The sequence below is a fragment of the Crotalus tigris genome, unplaced genomic scaffold, assembly GCF_016545835.1.
Source record: "Crotalus tigris isolate CLP2741 ecotype Arizona unplaced genomic scaffold, ASM1654583v1 scf7180000017739.2905288, whole genome shotgun sequence".
NCBI lineage: Eukaryota > Metazoa > Chordata > Lepidosauria > Squamata > Viperidae > Crotalus > Crotalus tigris.
Window position 1 is genome coordinate 220,057 of NW_024096605.1, and position 10,110 is coordinate 230,166.

Here is a 10,110-nt window from a genome sequence, read left to right on the forward strand (position 1 = left end):
CCAAGAAACGTGTGGTTCATCTTCAAGCTGTGTATCCAATTCTGACATCCCACGAGTTCCCGGGGAGCTTTGATTCTCACCTCCTCCTTGACACTTATATAAAAGGGATGATGACTGCAAGTGGATCTCTGGGGAGTTATATCCATCTTTGTGAAAGTCTGTTAAGAGTCCTTTAGTTGGGGGAAAAACAAAACAACAACTGTATTTAGTGGTAGAGCTAACAGACTTTGCATACGAGGGCTTCAGCTCCAATTCATGGCACCTCCCATTTAAGAACCATTCCCTGTGACTTGGAACTGATTGCCACTTACAGTAAGCACATTTTTTTTCCCCTGCCAAGGCCAAAGTCCCTCAGCCAGCATTTTATTTATTACTACCTCTACTCTTTCCTCTCTCTTCTCTGCCCCTTTGTGTTTGGTACCTACTTGCTTACTTTTTGAATGCTCTCCCAATGCAAGAATATTGAAAATTAGCCTGAGTTGCAGCTATCCAGAGATCTGCAGGCTATTCACCACTGGCCAAGATGAATCTATATAGGGCTGATCTGTACAGTGGCTTGATTTACACATTGCACTAAGTCAACTGGTTGACTTTGCTTGGTTTGTGTTTAGCTCATATTGCAGAGAATCCAGCCATTGTGGCTTGTAAATACTGTGTTTTGGCTTAGCTTATTGAAGGAGTTCAGCCAACTGAGGTTTGTTAAATGACTCGTGGCTTAACATGATGTATGAACGGTGTTGTTCATGTTTCTAAACACAAACACACACACACACAAACATATATTTTAAAAAGTCTTCTTTTAAAGAAAAACAACCTGCCCATGGGGGTCTCACACTTTTGATCTACAACAGGGTGATTTCATCATACTGGAGCTGCGCCCACCCCATTGCCAGCAATGGCGAAAAAGCTCCGATACGGTGCGCAATGTCACGTGACGCCGCAAGTTTGACATGCCTGATCTACAATTTCATGAGTAGAAAAGAGGTGGAGTTTGAATCATGATACTGTAATACTGCTTTCATCAGGCACACGCACACACATACACGGACACGAACGTCACACAGTTTTCTCTGGCAGACACTACTGCCCTTTGCAGGACCTTTGTGTGAAAATATCAGCTATGCAATTTTCATCAGGACTCTGATTCTGGATCAAAAGCTTCCCAAACCTGCTTTTCCTTAAAAACATAAACAGCAGTGTCAACCAAGCCTATTTTAAAAAATATACAATATCTGAATACTGTTCCCCATAGTTCAGCACTAACTCTATTAAATAGTTTCATGTGTTTCTGAGTATTTTTACTGGTGGTATATCAGGAACAGAAGTGATTCATCAACCTGCGTCTCCACAGCACATCCTAGAGCTAAATTCTTGGAACTGAGTTATCAAGAGTGAAATTCTGCCATGTGCAATTGTAAAATAAAGGAATATTGATTGAGTGCCACAGAACTCAATGAGAATTGCACTATGCTAGTCTAGCAAATGTTCAGGAATTAAGACAGCAGCCACAATAAACAATGGAATTAGGATTATTTAAGTACTATACATTTCTTTCAATAGGACTACAGCCAGCAGTTTTAGCTCAGCCAAACAAAATGCTTTGCAAGCAATCGATTTTTATTGACTTGTGAAAGGGATACAAAACGTTAAACACTTTTGTAATTAAATGATCTGTCCACAACAACAATAAAAAGAAAGATGGTATCAGAGCTGGCCTTATACTCCAAGTGTTAATACCACAACTGGTGATCAGATTCAATTGTACCTACAATGCAATATTTGAAAGACTTTTCAAATGATGTTGCTTTAAATGTTTGAATACCTAAGTGCTATTAGCTTCCTTTTTTTTTTTTTAGGAACAAAATAAACTGGCATTGTCTATGTGTCAAAATACATCAGGCCTACAACCTGATCAAAATTATGAGATGTGTTTGCCACTTTGGTTTTTCCTTTGTAGAAATGTGCCTTTGAAGCATTTGGATGTATGTTTTCTGAGGAATTCAGCACCACTGAATTCCATGGGACCTATATTTGAGTAGACAAGGATCTCCCAGGGTCAAACTGACAAAATGAGAAACTTGGAATGGAAGTTAACTGCTAATAATGCTTTTGTTGTGAATGAAAGTGATTCATGGAGAAGTTCCAAGAAAGGCTGAGATAGAACAAAAATTCCTGTGTTAATAACTTGCTTCCAACTGCAAGCATTCAGGTATCTTTGGATGCCCTCAAGCAAGTCATTGTAAAAACAGAAACCTGGTTTACACAACATATAACCCACATGTGCTCCCCAATCTGCATCAATCCTCGGACATTGTGTGCTAAAATTTAGTCAAATAATTGGGAGCCAGTTTTCAAGGGATATATATTTAGGAAAAGAGTTAATTTTGAGGACAATAGTAATTTGCCTCCCAAATGGACTGACTTTGACTGTATTTTGGATATTTTAGAACTTTCAAAAATGAAAAAAAAAATACTTACACCCCATTTGGGAATCCCAATCATTTCACTCGATTACCTACTAATAGTCAGTTGCATCCCTCAGCTCCTTAGAAATAGTCCAGTCTGTTAAGTGATTAGATGGCAAAAATCCAAATCTAGTTCATATATTTTATTTATTTAGTGTATTTATTAAATCCAAATTTAAATAGATTATTAAATAGGGTTAATGTGGAATTTTTAAACCAGATTTTGTATCTATGGTTTGTTGTGGTTTTAATTGCCTGATAAAAAGGCTCTGTGTTTTATCTAAATTTGGTAATTAAGGTAATGAATTGATCTTAATGTTATCTTCTACCAGAGTTTGGCCATAGAGATGGGAAGGGAAGGAACAGCTACAAAATGGGACAACTACAATGTTTTCACATTCTTGTCTATTTTATTCCTCTCTATCTGTCCCTACTCTACTATAGGAATTATAGGAATTAAGGAGAAATCCAACAAAGCTACTGCATTTTTTCCCCTCAAATAAATTTAAAATGCCCTATTTGTTTCCACAAGAATATGAGGAGGAAAGGAGAACAGAAAAATGTATGAATCTGGGAAGATAAAACTAAAGTAGGTTGAGCAACTTCAAATATAATTTTTATATGTAGAGTATATATAAATAATACATTTTGGTAATATGAAATAAGGATTTTATTTCTTTCTTAAAATCATTGTGTGCCTTTCTGGAAGAAAAGGATGAATACTTTGCTATTTATAGAAAATCAAGATACAAAAACAAATGATCATTGATCACTCATATAGACATTATCTCACTGACCAGATGACAATATTAGATTTTGCTACAGTTGCGGCTCTTTGCATCCCAGTAATATGAGATGAATTTGCAGAATTTAATTTTTATTTAGCCAGACTATCTACCCTCCTAAATAGCACACACACAAACACACACACACATACTGTATACATACGCATATACATAATATTAGATATCGTGACAATCTGGGATTGGATGATTAAAAAAACCCCACAGTTAAACAGTCTATTAAAAAATTCTTCCCTCTCTCCATTTCTATAGCTTAATGCAGAAACAATTATTGTTATTATAAATTCTGGACTGTTTGCTGTCTTCCATAAGAAGTATTGTAAGCAAATGATGCTCTGGAAGAGACAGCAGACTAAATATCTGGTTTCAATTAAAACACAAAGTTCTTTCTGCAGCCAAATGGTCACTCTGAACTTACACTTATCTCTGCTGGAAAACAAAATGCACCCGATGAAAAATTGTGAGGCCTGGTTTATGGTTGCCTGATTAGGCTAGACAGCTTGGAATCAGAGCTAGATAATTTCAATGTCTCTTCTAGGAAATTTGGCATCTCTTCAGGCAGAATATCAGCAATCATGGGCAATTTTTTTGAAAAGATGATGGGGTTGGAGGCCATTCATGCAGATGTAAGAAATATGTAGTTAAACAAGAGAGAAAAATCCTACTGAAATAGGCAGGTTAGAACAGATCTAATAGAATAGATAGACCTATTGCTCCTGAAAGGTTTAGAGTAGGCTGCAAGCAATTTTATTGCGCCTGCAGCAGCGCCATCTCCTGATGGGACATAAGTATTAATTTTTAAAATTAATTTATTGAAGATTTTTTTTAACAAGATAAAAACAATACAAATATTAAAAAATAAAAAGCAAAGAAAATAGGAAAGAATAGTGAATAAGTATGAAAGAAAATAGAAAAGGGGATAGAAAAAGGAAAGGAAAAGGAAAAGCAAAGGGAAGGGAAAGGAAAAAGGAAAGAATATAAAGAAGCAACTTTTGATCTTTTTGACAGCAGTTATACATGCATTTATATTTTACCCTTATGTATCACTTAAAAAAGATTATTTTCCCATAAATATGATGAGACCTGAAAAGATTGACTGGTTCATGAGCCATATGGATAATTTGTGCAGGGATAATATATTTATAAGCATCCTGGGCTAGAAGAACAACATTATGGTAGTTAGTAAGCACACTCAGACCCAAATGAAAGGTGTATCTCTGGTGTAAAGCTTTTTATTTGTTTGGGGTTTTTTTTTTAGATCAAAGAGACTTGAGGGTTCTTTACTCAGTATTGGCCAGAGGTCTTCTTCATGTGACCCAAAGAAAATTGCATCAAGTAATGCATGAGAATAGGAGATAATAATAATAATAATAATAATAATAATAATAATAATAATAATAGTAGTAGTAGTAGTAGTAGTAGTAGTAGTAGTAATAGTAATGATGATGATGTTGGAAGGGACCTTGTAGGTCATCTAGTCCAACCCCCTGCTCAGGCAGGAAACCCTATACCATTTCGGACAAATGGCTGTCCAGTCTCTTCTTAAAAACTTCCAGTCCTTAGCTGACTTTATCAGACTTAACTAAATCCCCTGCTTCTGTTAGCCTTGAGCTGAGTAACTGGTCTATATAAATCTGAACTATATTGCTTTCTGGCAGTGTTTACTATTCCGTAAAATGGATGAAGCGTTGCTGGCATCTGATTGTGGCTTATGGAATATGCAAAGATCCAAATTAAATAACATAAAAAGAACATTTAGACACGCTCAACTATTATCACAAGAAATGCAGTTTGTAGAATGTACCTAAATGCTCACAGCTGAGTACTCCAAGCAGTTTTTAAATAAACCAGGGTCTATGGGTAAGCATAAAATATAAGGCAGATTTTTTTTCCTTTTTCTGCCTAATTTGTATTTTTAATTTGCATTTATTTTTATTTACTTTTTAAATAATGGCACCATGTTTTTCATGTTAGAAAATGAGATATACTGAAAATGAAAGTAATGAAATGAAATGAAGGTAGCATTTATTCATGATACAGATCTCACTGAGAGCCACATCCTTCATGTCACTAAATAGTTCATCTCCTATCAGAATTGAACAGCCAGCAGGGACATCAAGGCTGAAGATTCTGGAAGCTAAAGTTCACACATCTGGAAAGTGCCCAGAGTGATATAAACCAACTGATATCAGTATCCTGGATCCAGTTTTGATAACTGTTGGCTAGTCCAAATCTTAAATATAATTTTTCATTCAAGGCTTTCAGGATAAGACCATTATGATATACTTAATAAATCTAAACAGGGCTACCAGATCCAGATAATCACTAGATGCCATCAAAGAGATGCAGAAAAATCTAAATCTTTGGCGTTTACGTGGTGCTGGTGATAGCCTGATGATCATTTTGAATTTTGCAATCCAAATCTGGCAGCCTTAAGTCATTTGCTCCCTATCCCCCAAATCATTGATTTGTAATTTATAAAATGATAATTCCTGCTTTTATCTTGGTATAACTAGAAGGAAGCTTTCACATTAGAAGAAAAACAAATCTTATTTATTAGATGGGGAAAGATTACTAAAAGCACTTCAAATAAGCAGATACGTTTATAAGTATTTATTACAGGTAGGCCTAATTTAACAACTGGGTCATTTAATGACTGTTCACAATTAGGTCAGTAATGAAACAGTAACTTTACAACCAATCCTCATATTTTATACCCTTTGCAAGTTTGTAAAGCAAAGCGCAGTAAGATCATATATACCAGTGGTGGCGAACCTATGGCACGGGTGCCAGAGGCGGCACCCAGAGCCCTCTCTGTGGACACATGCACCGTCGCCCCAGTCCTAGGCCTTCAGCTGGGTTTTATAAAACCTTTTCGCTTTAGGCCTCCACTGCCATGTGCCAAAAAAAAAAAAAAAAAAAGGTTCAATTAGTCAATTTCAACTTCTTGCAGGGAAAAAAAGATCTTGCAAAGTTGGAATTGATTGAACTTTTTAGTCCCACCCAGTCTGTCGTTACCACTGCAGCCACGCCCACCCAATGGGCCACGCCCAGCCAATGGGCCATACCCACCTGACACTCGAAGATGCGTAAGTGGGTTTTGGGTTGCAGTTTGGGCACTCAGTCTCTAAAAGACTCGCCATCACTGATATATACAGTGAAGGTTTCACTTAGCAATCACTTTGCTTAATGACAGAGTTGCTGGTCCCAGCGCTGTTTGTTAAGCGAGGATTATCTGTACCGTCTGTCATTCAGACATGACCAAAATATTCACTACAGTCTTGCAACTTTTTTCTGGATTCTGACCACATTTCTCTGTCACATTCTATGGAAGTGAAAGTTGAACTAGAGAAGAAGCAGAATAGAAAAAGTATTGAGTCCTCTGAACTTTGGAGAAGACTTCTGAGAATAAGGTGGACAGCCAAGAAAATAAACTGACAGATCATCGAACAAATCAATCCAGAGTTCTTATTTGGGGTACAAATGACCATGCTCAAATTATTCTACTTCAGACACATTATTATGGGAAGACTCAGCTCTGGAAAAGATTCCCAGAAACGAGATGGATGGACTGGGTGACCAGTGGCAATGAATGCATGATGGGTGCCTTGTTGGAAGAGATGAAGGACCAGATTAGGGACAGATCAACATGGAGAAATGACTTGATGGCAAGAACCAGCCAACATTTGAAGAATGATTGGCAATTCAAAACCTTGCAACTCACTGTAAACCTTAACTCGGCCTAATGAAGACACGGGCAAGGGTTCTCAACCTTGGCAACTTTAAGACTTGTGGACTTCAACTCCCAGAATTCCTCAGCCAGCAAACGCTGGCTGAGGAATTCTGGGAGTTGAAGTCCACAAGTCTTAAAGTTGCCAAGGTTGAGAACCCCTGCAAGTTTAGTTTTACCTTCCAATGCAACGGTATTTACTTACTCCAACTGGACGTGCACAGGATTTAAAGAGGGGCGCGGGACCACCCTTTTCTTGCAGGGCGAGTTCACAGAACACGCTAAACCGCCTTTGTGTGAATGCAACCTCCAGATTTCAATCCCTCTTTCCTAAGGAAATGAACGTCGCAAGCAGGCCTGGAGACGCCCTTCTAATTAAAGATGCCGAGAAAGGAAAGGAAGAGCTCGAGAGGAGTTAAACACGGGCAGGAATAAGCAGTGTCTCCTCTTAGCAGCTTTTTGCCGGAAGCGAGTCGGAAATCTTTAGAGGGCAGCGCGCGCAGCTCTAAAGCCGAGTCTTGGCAGGATCCCCTCTGCTCCCAAAACGGAGGCGAAAGTCGATCTCCGAGTCGTGTAGCAAATGTGCCAAGAATCCAACAGGTGGCTCCGTGGCGCAATGGATAGCGCATTGGACTTCTAGAGGCTGAAGACATTCAAAGGTTCCGGGTTCGAGTCCCGGCGGAGTCGGGAACCTTAATTTTATTCCCCTTCCTCTTATTTTTAAAAGTGCTTCCTGGATTATCGGAATCCAGAGTCAATATTTGCCGAGTCGCCGAAAAAGCGGCGACTTTAATCGCTGCAAAGCGCGACGTGCAACTTTCTCCCCCCCCCCCACCCGCATCCCATTTGCAAGGCCGCTCTTTCTTTCGGCGCGCGCCCCCTGCTGACTCGGCAGGGGAGGCGTCCGGGTCTCAGGGGCGGGGAGATGTCGGAAGGGGGCGGGTCTAGGCGGGGGAAGGATGAGCGTGATTGATGGATCGTACTCCCCAGGGCCTCCGAAAGTATCCGGGAGAGCTAGAGGCGTGTTTCTCAACCTTAAAGCAACTTTAGAGGTGTGGACTTCAATTCCCAGAATTCCTAGCTGTCACGCCCCCCCCTCGACTGGGAAGACATTATGGGAATTGAAGTTTCTACAGGCAGATCGGCGGGATTAGCGTTGCCTTTCTGAATGCTGCCAGTAAGGCCAAATTGCAGCATCGGTTGCGGCAATTTATTCCGATCTCGCTCGGAAAGACACGTCGCAATTAGTCCTGTGCCTGACCTGTTTAGCCCCCAAGCATTCTTCAATTATTTCACACCGATAATTCAACATTTTAAAAAGATTTGACAATTCACGCGAGGTTCTTTGGCTGTACGGCCTGACACAGTATTTGATGCTTGATTGAAAGGCAGTGGCATTTATTTCACAATAGTATCCAGTCGCCCCGACTCTACCCCCGAATACAGAGTACAAGATCCTAAAAGGGGGAATGATATGTAAAGGGATTACGAGGGCAGCTTAGAATCCTCATCCTGGATAAAAGAAGGTACAGATAGTCCTCGATTTACGACCACAATTTCTGCTGCTAAGTGAGACATTTGTTAAGTGAGTTTGACCCTAAAACGACCTTTCTTGCCACAGTTATTAACTAAATCTGGCTTCACTGACTCACTTGATTTTGCTTGTCACAGTCACAAAAGTTGGTTGTGTGACCCCAGGACACTGCAACTGTCATGAGTCAGTTGCCAACCGTCTGAATTTTGATCACGTGACCACGGTGAAGCTGCAACAGTTGTGTGAAAAACAGTCATAAGTCACTTTTTTCAGTCCCTTGTAATTATGAACAGTCACTAGATCAGTGGCAGGCAACCTTGGCTTTTATGACTCGTGGACGTCAACTCCCAGAATTCCTGAGCCAGCCATGATGGCTCAGGAATTCTGGGAGTTGAAGTCCACGAGTCATAAAAGAGCCAAGGTTGCCTACCCCTGCACTAGGATGGAACTGTATTTCAGCCATATTGTTGGGCTGGGCCCTCGGGTTTCTGAAGTAAAGATCTACATAACTATCAGGAACATGGGGCACAACTTATTTACTGCAAATAAATGATTAAGGCTGAACACACTACCACGGGCACCAGGGACCAGTTCCATGGAGAGTGGTTTTTTTGTGGAGCGGAGGAGGCGTGGCTTCATGCGCTGCTTCCATCTCCTGGATGGGGCTTCCCTTTGTTTATGCAGCCTGGTTTTTGGCATGCTGCGGACCAGTGCCGGTCCATGGACCGGGATTTGGGGACCCCTGCACTACCAAACAAAGTGTCCCATGTTCTAAGATGGCCTTTGTGAGTTCAGATGTATTATTAAAGACAATGCTATAGAGTTACGGCTCGTTATGTCATATTCAAACATCCTATTTTTGTTAATTCAAGTATTTTAAAAATAAAATCATATGAAAGAAGAGGCGTTTTTTTCAGTTATGGCAGAATACATTTTATTTTGTATTCTTTGTAATTATTTGTTTTGAATTGTTTATATTTATTTATAATATTTTATTGTTTATGTAATTTATGCAGGATCTAATCTGGATCAGCCACCAGGGCCAGAGGTTTTGGACTCGTGCTGGAACCCATCCTCAGGGAACTTCTACCTGCTTCTGCAGTTCTGATAAGATGGCATTGTTTAATTGATGGAATGCAGAACACACCAATCCTGCCAGATCAAATCAGGCAAATACTTTCGGAGACAGGTAATCGGGCCCTCTGCCACCCAGGACTTTATAGGTAAAAAACAGCATTTTGAATCCCACTGCGAAGCAAACTGGCAACCAGTGCAGCTTGCAAAGCAGAGGTGTTACATGGGCAAACTGAGGCAGGCCCACCACTGCCTGTGCCATTGCATTCTGGACCAGCTGAAGCTCCCAGTAGTCTTCAAGGGAAGGATGTTCCAGAGATGAAACCTATTTAACACTATTCAGCATGATAAACAAAACCTATCAACATGATTTGTATAACTTCTAAGTTTATTTTTTGCACAATACCCAAGGGGACCGTGCATAATAGTGTAGAGAAGAGCAACAAAGATGATTAGGGGACTGGAGGCTAAAACATATAAGAAACCGTTGCTGGAACTGGGTAT

At 39.9% G+C, this 10,110-nt stretch overlaps 1 non-coding gene across 1 annotated transcript; it reads left to right on the forward strand.

Annotated features, from left to right (window-relative positions):
- Nucleotides 1–7,600: 7,600 nt before the first annotated feature.
- On the forward strand, nucleotides 7,601–7,685 carry TRNAR-UCU. Its single transcript is given in 2 exon segments — nucleotides 7,601–7,637; nucleotides 7,650–7,685. It is a non-coding gene; the product is annotated as a tRNA-Arg (tRNA).
- Nucleotides 7,686–10,110: the final 2,425 nt, after the last annotated feature.